General features: G+C 42.1%; 1 protein-coding gene across 2 annotated transcripts in view; it reads right to left on the bottom strand.

The window, feature by feature from the left end:
* The window catches only part of RNF19A (ring finger protein 19A, RBR E3 ubiquitin protein ligase), a 58,513-nt gene extending 50,701 nt beyond the window's left edge, over positions 1-7,812 (bottom strand). For both annotated transcript variants that reach the window (XM_082675198.1, XM_082675199.1), the window contains exon 1: positions 7,578-7,812. The gene's annotated coding sequence lies outside the window, so the exon portion shown is untranslated. The remainder of the gene's footprint in view (positions 1-7,577) is intronic.
* Between the last annotated feature and the right edge of the window lie 5,861 nt (positions 7,813-13,673).

Here is a 13,673-nt window from a genome sequence, read left to right as displayed (position 1 = left end):
TCTTCTTTCAAGGCCCAACACCTACCTTATTTCCACAAATCATTCTAGGTCAGTAATTATAGATAAACTACTAAAAATTGTTTCATACTTTTATATAGAAGTTTACAATTTTCTAAATACTTCACTTAAATATTTTACTGTGATTCTTTGCTAGAATGTGGGCAAAAAGTTAAACAGAGTAAAGGTAATCAAGAGTGTGTGTACGTGTGGCACTGATTACAATTTTTTAAAGGGTGATCAGAGCTTACTGAAAAGATGACATTTAAACTAAGACTTGAAGGGAGTTAGCCATGAGGAAATCTGAGGAAAGGGCATCCAAGGCAAAGGCAACAGCCACTGCAAAGCCTTAAGGTAGGAATGTGCCTGGTATGTTCAAGGAATAGCCTAGAGGCCAGAATGTGGCCAGAGGGAAATGAGCAAAACAAAGAATATACGAGATAGGTCAGAACGTTATGGGACCAGGTTGTGTATGGCTTTATAGACCACTGTAAGAACTATGGCTTTTATCCTAAGCGAGATGGGCAAACTTAGGGAGCTTCTAAACAGAGACAGTTTAGAATCTGGCTAATTTTAAAGGATAATTCTAGTGTTAAGAATAGAATGAGAAGAAAGAAGTAAGGACAGTAACATGGAGAACAGTTTAAAGGCTACTGCAATACTCTAGGAGAGAGACGATGATGGGCATAAGGATATCTTTTGAAACTAGAACTGACAGAATTTCCTGATGGATTCCAAGAGGATTTTGCCCTGATTAACCAGAAGGCTGAAACTGCTGTCCATTGAAATGGAGAAGGCTGTGAAAAGAACAAGTTCTGGGAGGAGTTAAGAGCAGGGGTTCATTTTCAGACATTTAAGTTTGAGATGCCTTTAAATCTTAGGTGAGAATGTACAGCCAAATACCCACATGACAGGCATGGAGTTCAGGAAAAAAGTCTGGCTTAGAGATAAAATTTTGGGAAGAGTTGTTATACCAATGGTGGGTATAATCACAAGCATGGATGAAGTCCCCAGAGGAATAAATAAAGAAGGGTAAGGACTGAGCCCTGTGGCATTCCAACTTTAAGTTATAGGGTAGAAGAGGAGGCTCCAGTAAAGGAGATAGGGAAGGTGGAAGGAATCACACCCTCATGAGACAAAACCTCTTGGTCTATCCCATCAGTATTACACTTGCCCCCTCCCCTAAATATAAACTGTATCTTAAGAACGACCTGAGAGACAATAACAGTGTATCTTACATGATATAAGCTATTTCTTAGGCCTGTTCAGACTTGAGAGTATTAAGACACTTCCTCTGATACTTCTCAGAACGGATAAGAATTCTAAAGGAAGGGCTGTCTGGTCTCTGAGAGTCACAATGCATGATACAAAACAAAGGTAAGCACAGATCTTTTTACTTTTGACTGTATATTAGTTTCCTGTTAACAACTTACTACAAAGTGGGTGACTTAAGACAACAGAAATTTACTTTCTCACAGTTCTGGAAGGTAAAAGCCTCAAATCCAGCAGTGTTACGATCCCTTTGGGGGTTCAGGAGAATCTGTTCTTTGCTTCTTCCAGCTTCTGGTGATTACAAGCATTCCTTGGCTCGTGGCCACATCACTCCAGTCTCTGCCTCCATGCCTCACATTGCCTCCACCTCTTCTGTGCATCTTCCCCTCTTCTGTCTATCTGTAATTTCCCTCTGCTTTTCCCTTATAAGGACAACTTGCCATTGAATTTTGGACCCCTCAGATAACTTGGGATGATCTCCTCATCTCAAGATCCTTAACTACATCTGCAAAGACTCTTTTTTCAAATAAGGTATCATTCACAGGTTCCAGAGATCAGTATGTGAACATCTTTTTGAGGGCCACCACACAATCTACTATATGACTCCAGAAATTTTTACTAAGGTCATCAGTAAAGTGTGTTATGTTTATGGAAAAAGCCAAAGGATGTTCATCTATAATTTTTTAAAAGTTACTATTATTATTATGTTTAATGAAAGGATATGGCCATAAGGAGATACCTATTTGATTTGGCTACGTATTTGATTTAGCTATATTTGGCTATGTGTAACTGCTTACCAGGTAACCACTGCAACCCCTGGTTTGGATAAAAGAATCAGTTATTGTGCTATATAGTACATATCCTGTACTATAGGATGTGATGACAGACTTTTCTAAATGTTTGCTTTATTTTCCCCCACTTAAATGCACTTAATCAGTCCCCACCCTCTCTTCCCAAAGGACCTTATTTCATGATTTTGATTTAAGGATGCCTATGTAAGAAGTGTAGGTTATTCATGCAAACAAAAACTGAAGGATAAATTAGTTAAGGCAATATTTAAATAGATCAGAGGTTTAAAATCTGGTTCTGGAGCAGACCTAGTCACCTCTCCTGACTCAATGTTACAGGAGCATCGTGTATTGATTCATTCATTGTAACTTATTCCAGTGTGGGATGTAACAGGACCTCCGCACCAGTAGTCTCGTGGGTACTTTTTCCTTCTGTTTTTATACTGAGATTTGCTATGACAAGTTACTAATAATTTAAAAATCTATTTTGTAATAGTCTTGTCTGAGTAGTTAAGAGTGTTTCAAAGACATAATTTATACTAATCAAATGAAACAGATGATAGCACATTCTCCCTCATTTTACAGACAGGGAAAGAGAGTGAGGCAGAGCCATTTTGGCAAAGTTGTACAAACGAAAGAAGTCAGGTATCCTGACTTTCAATCCAACTCAGTAATTCCAATTCAATGACATATGTGCTTCTGTATTCGGACTCAAAAGACATGTTAGAAAGAGACTATCAAAAAAGACAAAAGAAGAGACTATCAAAAAAGACTAAAGAATTTCTGTGGAAAGGAAAAAACATTTCATACAAAATACTCCTAGAGCTGTGCTGTCCAGTGTTAACCACATGGTGGATTGAAGACTTGGTATGAATAAAAGAATGTAAAGTCATTCACTAATACATGCTGAGACAATAATGTTTTGTATATGTTGCATTAAATAAAATATATTATGAAAATTAATTTCACCTGTTTCTTTTCACTTTTAATGTGGCTAACGGGAAATCTTAAATTAATTTATGACTTACATTATATTTCTATTAGATAGCCCTGCTATAGAGAGAGTTATGAAATAGTTACATTACAATACATAACTTTATTCAATTAGCAAATACTTATCCAACACCTATCATTGTCAAGCCTTATGCTAAGTGCTGAGACCTTAAGAGTGAACAAAGATTATGGTCCCTGGCATCATACAGTTTACATTATCTCCTACACTTCTACTGCACATTTCATATGTATTATCTCATATGCATAAGAATAACTTAGAGTACTTCACCATTTGGGGAGCAAATGCCAATACCTGACTTAGAAATCACAAAATATAAATCATCAGCAGATTTATAGTAATGGCCATCTACTTTTGTGATACATTAGTTATATTATTATGCTATATACGATTCATCTGGAAGCTTAACACTATCTCACTCCCTATAGCTTCTCCTGGTTTCTTGTTCCTTCCCTCTAACTAGTTTGCTCCCTCCTACGGCTCATCTCTACCAGAAGTCTCTACAACTGGCAACCTTGCTTGCTATTCACATTACAGCAGGGCTGTTTATACTTTCAGGGGTCTCCAGAGGAGGACAGAGGTCGAAAATCTTAAGTGTACATAATTTTAAGGGGCTAAGTTCAGTTTTTTTGAACCCAAGACTGAGTTTTGAAGTTTCTTTTCGGCTTAAACAAACTAGGGTGATTTCTGAGGATTTTGCTTCAAAATTCAACGCACAAATTTATTTGAGGGGTAAAACAACTCCTTATTAGTTTTATCCTACTGAGGATTTCACAGAAGAAAACTCTACCCGGGGAGGGGGAAGGGGAAGGTGGGACGAAGTGAGAGAGTGGCACAGACATATATACACTACCAGATGTAAAACAGATGGCTAGTGGGAAGCAGCCGCATAGCACAGGAGATCAGCTCAGTGCTTTGTGACCACCTAGAGGGGTGGGAGGGAGACGAAAGAGGGAGGGGATATGGGGATATATGTATACATATAGCTGATTCACTTTGTTGTACAGCAGAAACTAACACACCATTGTAAAGCAATTTACTCCAATAAAGATGTTAAAAAAAAAGTGCTGGTATACTCACACACAAAAAAGGAAACTCTACCAAGAAGGACTTCAAAAACAAATTAACAAGTAGCATTTCTCAAGTAAATGACTTTTGAAAGAAAATAGTAGGTAACATCAATAGAACAAGAATGTATAATGCTTTTTAGGCTAATATCCTAGCTTTCGAGAAAATGTCATTAATAAACAAATTAATTGTTCAGGTTTTATTGACAGCTACAAAGAGAGCAATACAAGCAAAAACTACTTTACCAAAAGGTGCTAATTTTTCTCAGTTTAATACAGAAAGTATTACTGACATATGACAGCTATTGAGAAATGAACGAAGTATCCAAGTTTTAAACACCCAAAATGATTTCACTGCCTTTTTTCTACCGTCATCTGAAATACAGATGTGTTTAGCAAAGGAACAGTATCCCACAGTCTTTAGCTGTGCAGGTGTGGTTATATATATAGTTGTTTCAGGGTTATACAAAACTAACAAAAGCTGGTACCTCATGACTTAAAAATTAAAAAGCCAAAGAAAAATAATAATTACTCCTGACTGGAGAAAAAAAATCATCTAAGGAAAATTTAGGTGATCTCCATAAGTAATCAGATTAACATTTTGCTCAAAACAAGATCAAACCAAAACCTTTAAGCTAAAGTACTTCATGTACGACCATGGGTCCTTTCAGACCATCATTAAACTACTAGTGCTAGTTTGCCAAACACAATGCCAATATAATCAAATATAAATTTCGAAATTCAACCTTTTTTTGGCCTTCAGCCTAAAATGGCCTAATTTTTACATGGGCCTTAAATGATAAAAGATCATAAAGCTTAACACGAAACCAGCCTGCATTTGACAATCAACTGTCACTTGTTAGAAGCATCAGAAAAACAAATAACAATTCTCTAAGATTTCCTTTATAACCTGAGTAGGGAAGAAATAGAAAGAGGCAATTCAGATATAAATGCAACAAAATTTATCCCTAGCTTACTCTCTGCCCAGCACCTGACCAGGGATTTTGACGTGTTATCACAAATACTTGTCTTCCTTCTCCTCCTTGAAAAATTCAGAAAACTACGTTTTTCAATCCTCAGCGCCCTCCAGATTGTGGGGGTGGGGGGTGGGGCAGCGTGGGCAGGGATGATTAGAAACCAAAGAATTTCTGTGATAAATCTAAGGAAGTGTTAAGGATAAAATCAGAACCTGCCATAATATACAAGAGAGTCTTTCAAATGATAAAAAGAGTTTGTTTTAAATTACCTATATTTAATTCCATCTAACAACCCCGTGAGAATAATATCTTTCAATCTGATCCCATTGAAGAGAGGCGACCCCAAGCGTCTTAATTCACAACTGCAAAAATATGACCTTATGACTTCCTCTATTTCAAATGTGTGAAGTGCATTTATTTTCCACTAAAATGCTGAAGTAGCTTTAAAAACAGACAATAATCTTAGTATCTTTCATATGTTAGAAAAAAACAGTTTCATTTAACCAAGTAAAAAGGCACCCAAAATTCTACAAATCACCACCAAAATTTAAAAAATTCCAATACTGAAGACAGTAAAATGGACCGTTCTTTATATAAACTCTAATGCTCAACTGAGGCGTCATTCAAACGAAACAACAATATTTCAAGTAGCTACTATCTGGAGACTAAAAATTGAGTTGTGTTTCAATTCCTAAAATAATGTTACAGTTTTAAAAGTTAATCTTACTGGAATCCTCCTGGAAGTCACAGATATTGAAAAACTACACTAACATTAGTTGCCAAATGTAATTTTTTCCTCAGAAAGACACCTTGTGGTGACATTAAAATAGTTTTTGAGGACACATGAAATTTAAATTTCAGTTACACTGTATACAATAAAAGAGGAATAAAACTAACAAATAAAAAGGGTTTTTGTTGTTGTTGTTGCATAATGTGGTTTAGGTCCCAAGACTTAATTCTAGATCTTTACCATGGAATTGCATATAGCAAGCAAAGAACATTTGAAAATAAGCGTCAACAATAGATCATCGCCATTTTCTAAATAGAAATATTTACATTTTGATTCAGTTCTGACAGTTGGGTGTTAAGGAAGCATAAACAAGCCAATACGGTAATAACAGTTTGACTCATAAAGATGCTCATTAAGATGGTTAATGGCAAAACCGAAAATGAAACTTGGGCATACCGTCAGACTTCACATAACAAAAAAGGTCAAGGAATTAGGTTAAAATAAAAAATACATACGTATAAATAAAAAGACAGCCATGTTACTACCAAAAAAAGAAAAGAAAAGTGGAACGCTAAGGAAAAATCACATTTTAAGGCAACCGATCAGAGGAAAGGATTGCTTTATTCCTCCACCGTTTACTAACATTTAATACTAGCGTTTGCAGCCAACACCTGGGTGTGAAAACTGCAGAGGCATTTAAATGCTGTTCTTTCCAACGTCCACCCAACAGGACGTTCCGCAACATTTTGAATAGTAAATATTAACCAGAATAAAACATCGTTCGTGTATTTCTACCTTCAAGAGCTAATGGGAAAAAATAAGACCTTTCTTTCTCCCATATGTAGCTTTAACCATTCTCTCCCCTCTTTTATTTACTGCCCTTTGTCGCGAGGTTAATGAACCCTGAACTTATTTTCCTTCTTCCCATTAATGAAAAGGGTGGGGGGGGGGGAGGGCAACGGCAGAGAGGAAGCCAAATGATAGGAAAAACTGGAAATTAAAAATAGTGGCATTACTGGCTGGATGAAGAATGAGAACTCCCTGACGGTTTAGTGTGAGGGAGACAACCCTGGAGGACCCCTCTTAAGACATACTTCACCCCAAGACCCCACCATTTTTCGTCTGTTTAATTTCTGCTTTTGCAGGGGGTGGCAGTCCCCCGGATGAACGTTCCCCAGTGCCTGCCTCTCTTTTCCCCGAGGCCTCCAGCCGCAGGGGGTGGGGGGCGCTGGCCCCGGCTCCAAATTTGCAGCGAGGCCCGGAAATCAGTCCCGTTAGAGCCGATTTCACCCATCAGGAATGCGCTCCGCCCCCGCCACCTCCCCGCCGCGGCCGCCCTCCGCGTCGCCTGCTCCAGGGGCTGGGGAAGTGAGGAGGAGAGCGCCGCCTCCGCCCGTCACAACACCGCCGGGTCGGCCGCCCTCGCCCCAGACTGCTCGGGCCAGGAGGACAGAGCCCGGGGCGTATCCCACGCCTTCCCTCCGCCCGCGCGGCCGAGGGAACGCCAGCGTCGGGGCCAAGCCGGGGACGCGGAACCAGCCCGAGGCCTGACCCCCGGGCCGCCCCGGCCCCGCGCCGAGCACGAGCAGGGGCGCCTTTCCCGTGGGATTTCCGAATCCATTTCCGTCCCGGGGAGGGGCGCAAGGGTAGCAGCCGGAGCGCCCCGTGTCGGAAACTGGAGCCGCCCCTGCCCTCTGGCTCCCGGGCGCAGCTTCCCCCCGTACCCGCCCGTACCTTCAACTCCTCAGGGAGACGCCGGGCGCAGGGCTGCGGGCGAGCAGGCCCATCTCCTGGCGGCGGCAGCAGCCAAAGGAAGTACGGAGGAGGGTTCCTCAGACCCGCCAAGGCGCCTCTCAGCTGGGGCGGGGGGAACGGAGAGGAGGGGTCCAGACTGCCGCTTTCCCGGACTCCTCCTCCGCAGTTCTGTCTTGACTGCTGTTCCCGGGAACCAGCGCCGCAACTGCCATTCTCCCCCTCCCTCAGCCCCCGCTGTCTCCGCCCCCTCCTCCCACTCCTTCCTCCCGCCCCCGCCCCGCCCCTGCGCACCGCCCGCGTGCCTTGCGTCATGGCGTCACGCCCACCCGGCCCGTCGCGGGCGGCTCTGGGACGCAGCTGTTCGCCCGCTCGTGTTCGCTCCGCGCACGCCCGGGAGCTCCCCGCCAGCGACTCGGGCTGCTGGGAGTGTGGCCCCTCCCGCCTGTCTACCCGCCCGGGGCTATCAGCGGCCCTTCCTGCCCATCATCCCGCAAGACTTCCCCGAAGCGGGCCGGGCTGTGGGGCAGGTGTCTCCTCCAAGGACGGGTGGGAGTGGCTGGAGGTGTAGGGAGATGCAGGACTTGCGGAGTCCGGCTTTCGGCGTTTCGCACGCCATTATTCATTCCTTTGTGTTCTCACGGTTCACCTGCTAGATTGGCAGCCCCAGGGAGAGCAAGGCGGTGGTGCTGCAGCGAGTTTCAAATCTCTCCGGGAGGAAATGTCCTTCCCTCAGGGTGGCGGCGCCCCACCGCACCCTTCTTTTAACAGACCTTAGTTTTCCGCAGGGGCTGCTAGGAACAGCCCTTAGCCACAGGTGAACACCTTGCGTGAGGGTTCGGAGAATATCTTCCACTCACCTCTTTCTTTCCCACTTGATATCACAGAGTCCCTTAAGAATTCAGAATTCATATTTCAGTTATGTTTGATACCTTCTGAATTACTTTAATCCGCTTTATCCGTTCCACCCCCCATATCCTTGAAGCCAGCCATACCCCCTTTGAATTTTTTAACCTACACATGACTGGGCATCAGTTCAGCTTCGTTGAATAAACACATTCAGTCCATTCCTTCCTAGTTGATTTCAAGATTTAGTCACTCTTTGGAATACTGAGAAACAGGAATGTGATAGATGCTGGACAGAAATGTCCTTTCGCCATCTGTTACTTAACTAAATATATCCCCCTATCAATCCTTGTTTTAGTGTATCTAATTTAAATTAGAAACAAACCAAGAAGCCATGGTCTTTCAGAGGGTACTTGGTATCTTTGGTAACCCAGTAAATATTTACCAATTAAAAAACTAAACAAGGTTTCTAAGCAGTTTAGGTCTAAGTATATTTGACCACAACTCTTAAAGGAAGTAATGATGGGTATGTTCATTTTCATTTATCAGAAAGTTTTAAAGCTGTTATATATTCCTTTAAATGCTATTTGGAGGCTGCCAGCAATTTAATCAGTGGGATACTTTAAGCCTACAGGTAATACAAGAATAGTAAGTTAAATGGATTTATAGGATGGTACCCATCCATAATATAATCCTTCCTGTAAATATATCAACATGTTGAACAACATTTCAGAACTGATGGGGCATTGTCTTGGAAGGGAGTTTTGAGTAAAGAGTCTGTGCAGAGTGGGAATGGTCTTGTACTCTGTCATAATTTCCGGAGATGCCTTTCCCTGTCATCTTAAAAACTAGAGGGATTTCCTTTTCTTCACTAGGGCAACGTAAATCTATTAAAGAAATATCTATTGAACATCTCCACTCAAATCCCCACAGGCACTTCAAACTTAGCCTGTCCAAGACGTAATTTGTTATCTTTTTCTCAAAACTTGCCTCTCTCTTTTACCCAGGCCCAAGCCAGAAATCTAGAATTCTTCCTAGGCACCCTCCTTTTCATCAGTTCCAGTTTGTAGTTAACCACCAAGTCCTGCTTATTGCATGTCCTAAACATCCCTGCACTTACTCTCTTCTATATCCCCCTTCTGCCTTTGGGCAGTGGTTTCAGCTTGGGCTGCATGATAGAATCTCCTCTGGAGCTTTAAGAAATATCCTGACACCCAGGCTGCATCCACCAATTAAATCAGGGGCCCTGAGGATGATGCTCAGGCATCAGTAATTTTTAAAACTCCCCAGGTGATTCCAATGCAGAGCCAAGGTTGAAAACCACTGGAGGGCCTCATCATTTCTCACTGGATTACTGCAAAAGCATAATAATTGGCCCCAGCTGCCTTCATTTTTGGCCGCATTCTCCCTTCTTTCCCTACTCTCTTTTAATTCATTCAATATCAATTCAATAAATATTTATTGGGTGCCTAGTTCAGGCAGAGAGTTTTGCTGTTATTGAAACTGGGAATACAGCAATGAAAAAGACAGGCCTTGTTTCTGCTCTCATAGAACATATATTCTGGGGCACAGAGTTGGGGAAGGCAGAGTAAATAACAAAAGAGACATAAACAAAAGGAAATAAATTTACCAGAGTAACATATAGAAACCAGGGAGCCTGTTACTTCAGTTTGGTGTCTCAAACTAAAGTCCACTCCTCTGACATTTGAGCTGGTTCTATTGGGTTGGCCAAAAAGTGCCTTCGGTTTTTAAGTTTAAAAAAAAAGGCATTTTTCATTTTCACCAAGAACTTTATTGAACAACGTATTCACCCTTTTGTTCCACTACCTTCTGCCATTTTTCAGGCAACTTCTTAATTCCATCTTCCCAAAACTTATTATCTTTTTGAGCAAAGAACTGTTCCAGGTGCCTTTTACAGTCTTCCAGGGAATTGAAATTTTTTTCCATTAAGAGAATTTTGTAAAGACCTAAATAAGTGGAAATCCGAAGGTGCAATGTCTGGTGAATACGGCAGATGAATCAGAACTTCCCAGCCCAGCTGTAACAGTTTTTGCCTGGTCATCAAAGAAACATGTGGCCTTGCCTTATCCTGATGGAAGATTATGCGTTTTCTGTTGACTAATTCTGGATGCTTTTCATCGAGTGCTGCTTTCAGTTGGTCTAACTGGGAGCAGTAATTGTTGGAATTAATCATTTGGTTTTCTGGAAGGAGCTCATAATAGAGGACTCCCTTCCAATCCCACCATATACACAACATTACCTTCTTTGGATGAAGACCGGCCTTTGGCGTGGTTGGTGGTGGTTCATTTCGCTTGCCCCACAATCTCTTTCATTCCACTTTATTGTACAGTATCCACTTTTCAGCGCCTGTCACAATTTGTTTTAAAAAGGGAATGTTTTCATTACTTTTAAGTAGAGGATTGCGTGCAGAAATACGGTCAAGAAGGTTTTTTTTGCTTAACTCATGTGGAACCCAGACATCAAAGCGATGAACATAACCAAGCTGGTGCAAATGATTTTCAATGCTTGGTTTGGTTATTGTGAGTATGTCAGCTATCTCCCACATGTATAACATTGATTGTTCTCAACCAGTGTCTCGATTTGATTTCTGTGACCTTCAACTGGTCTACCCGACCGTGGAGCATCGTCCAGCAAATCTCCAGCACGAAACTTTGCAAACCACTTTTGACACGTTCGACCAGTCACAGCACCTTCTTCATACACTGCACAAATCTTTTTGTGCATTTCAGTTGCGTTTTTACCTTTCTTGAAATACTAGAGCATAATATGCTGAAAATGTTGCTTTTTTCTTCCATCTTCAATATTAAAATGGCTACACAAAAATTCACCAATTTTGATGTCTTTTTTTGAAATGCACGCTGATATGACAGCTGTCACATACAATCTAACAAAACTGTTTCGAATGAAGTTAAAGACAACTAAGTGCTACTAGAGTCATCTAATGGAAAAAACCAAATGAACCTTTTGGCCAACCCAGTACAAGACAAGAAGGAGGCAAACAAGTTACAGGGTGGGGAAGGCAGAGAGAACAGCAGATGCAAAGGTTCTAGCAAGACAAACTTGCCAAGTTCAAGGCAACTAGAGGCTGAAGCATGGTGAGTAAGAGGGAATGTGATGTAGGTTTAGAGAGGTAAGAGGCAGCCAGATTATTTAAGACCTTTTTTTTTTTTCTCTTTCAGTACGCGGGCCTCTCACTGTTGTGGCCTCTCCCGTTGCAGACCACAGGCTCCGGAAGCGCAGGCTCAGCATCCATGGCTCACGGGCCCAGCCACTCCGCGCAGCATGTGGGATCTTCCCGGACCGGGGCACGAACCCATGTCCCCTGCATCGGCAGGCGGACTCTCAACCACTGCGCCACCAGGGAAGCCCTATTTACGACCTTTTAAGGTCATGATAAGAATTCTAAATGGTTGGGATGATGTGTGATGAGAAACAATAGATTTTTCAGTGGAGTGACACCCAATTTACCTTTGAAAAGGATCACTCTAATTGTTTTGTGGATCAGATTGTAACAGAGCAAGAATAGAAACAGGGAGAGCAGTTAGGAGGCTACTACAAGAATCCAGGAAAGAAATCATAGTTCTTTGGACCAAGGTGGTGACAAAAGAGGATGGTCTTGGTATTTGTTTTAGAGGTAGAATTGATAAGACTTACTTGGAATGGAGTAAAAGTAGGGAATGAGAGAAAGAGAGCAATGGGGTTACAATAATAACTACTCTCTATTGAATGCACATTATATGACAGGCACTGTTTTAAGTGCTTTATAAGTATTAGGCCATTTAATTATGAGTCCCAAAAGGTAGGTGCTATTATTATCCCATTAACAAATGAGGATCTGAGGCTTGAGAGGTTGTCATTTGCACAAAGTTACATAGCTGGTAAGTGGCAGAGCTGGGATTTGGACCATGCAGGCTGTCTGGCTCCAGAGCTCCTACCCTTCTCCCATCCCCACCCCAGCCCCCTCCATTGGCGACACAGTCAAAGTGAAAACTTCTTCAACCACACAAAGCTGCTTGCAGTACCACAAATCCTCTCTCCTTTCTCCCTTCCTCTCCTTCTTTTCTCTCTCTCTCACACATGAGCATCTTCTTTTCTTTGCACATGCCATCTACTCTGCCTAGAGCGCCCCCTCCCTTCTCTCTGTCTAGCTCAATTTATCAACCTTCGCTGGCCCTCACAGGCTAAGCTGAGCCCATCTTTTCTGGCTCCACAGCAATCCTGTGCCTATCTATAATTTTCTGTGTAAAGCACTTCATTATTTTTGTAGGTCTTTTCCACTACACTTTGAAGTCAGGTAGCTTAATCCTGACACATGAGGAAGAGAAGAAGGAAGAAATCAAAGATGCCTAGCCATGCACATATGGCATGCCTTCCCTGGGCAATGAGAGATACAAATATGGTAAAGTATTGTCCCTGCTTTCAAGAAGCTTGTAAACTTGGCAAGGAAACAGACACATAGAAAATCACTCTAATACAAGGGCCAAAAGTGTGATAAAAACATGTTGTAGGAACACTGGACAGGACATTGGAAGCAAGAAGCTCAGCCTTAGGGTCACTTCATTGGAAAATATGCAACCAGGAAGGGGAGCTTAGGTTTTTTTTTTCCACCATCATCATTTAACACGGTTTGGGGAGGCAGTCTTGGGACCTCATCCAGGAAGACTTGGGAGATTCTTAGTTGCCACAATTGGTTCACTGGAATGTGCTACTTCCTAACTGCTCACTGTTACCTATCCTTTTGTGATTACATATATTGATTCCCAAATTGGTCCAGTTCCCTTCCTGGCAGGTCATAGAAATGTCTTCTTAGCCAGTTCCCTCCTTTTTCTCATCTATGAGATTTCAGAACCTGGGTTCTAGCTGCGGGACCTTGGGAAATTTACCAAACTTCTATGACCCACAACGTTGGGCCCAGTGTGTAAGACTGTGAAGGTTGTGGCCTGCATTACCACAAGGGTGCCTCAGACAGAGACCACACTGTGTACATTTCCCCTTGGGTGTGCTCAACATGCCCCACCATCAAATGGGGGTGAAAACAGTACCTCCCCCATTGGGTTGTTCTCAGGACTAAATGAGTAAATGCAGATACGACACTTAGGCTTGGCACGTAGCAAATCATCAGTAAATGTTAGCTACTATTTCTAGGTAAAGGGAAACTCACTAGAGTGGGAGATATTCCAGCTAGGATTTAAAAATTGGGGTCGTCTGTGT

The sequence above is a fragment of the Grampus griseus genome (assembly GCF_964374135.1).
Source record: "Grampus griseus genome assembly, chromosome: 17".
In the NCBI taxonomy this organism is placed as follows: domain Eukaryota; kingdom Metazoa; phylum Chordata; class Mammalia; order Artiodactyla; family Delphinidae; genus Grampus; species Grampus griseus.
This window is presented reverse-complemented; position numbering and strand designations above follow the sequence as displayed.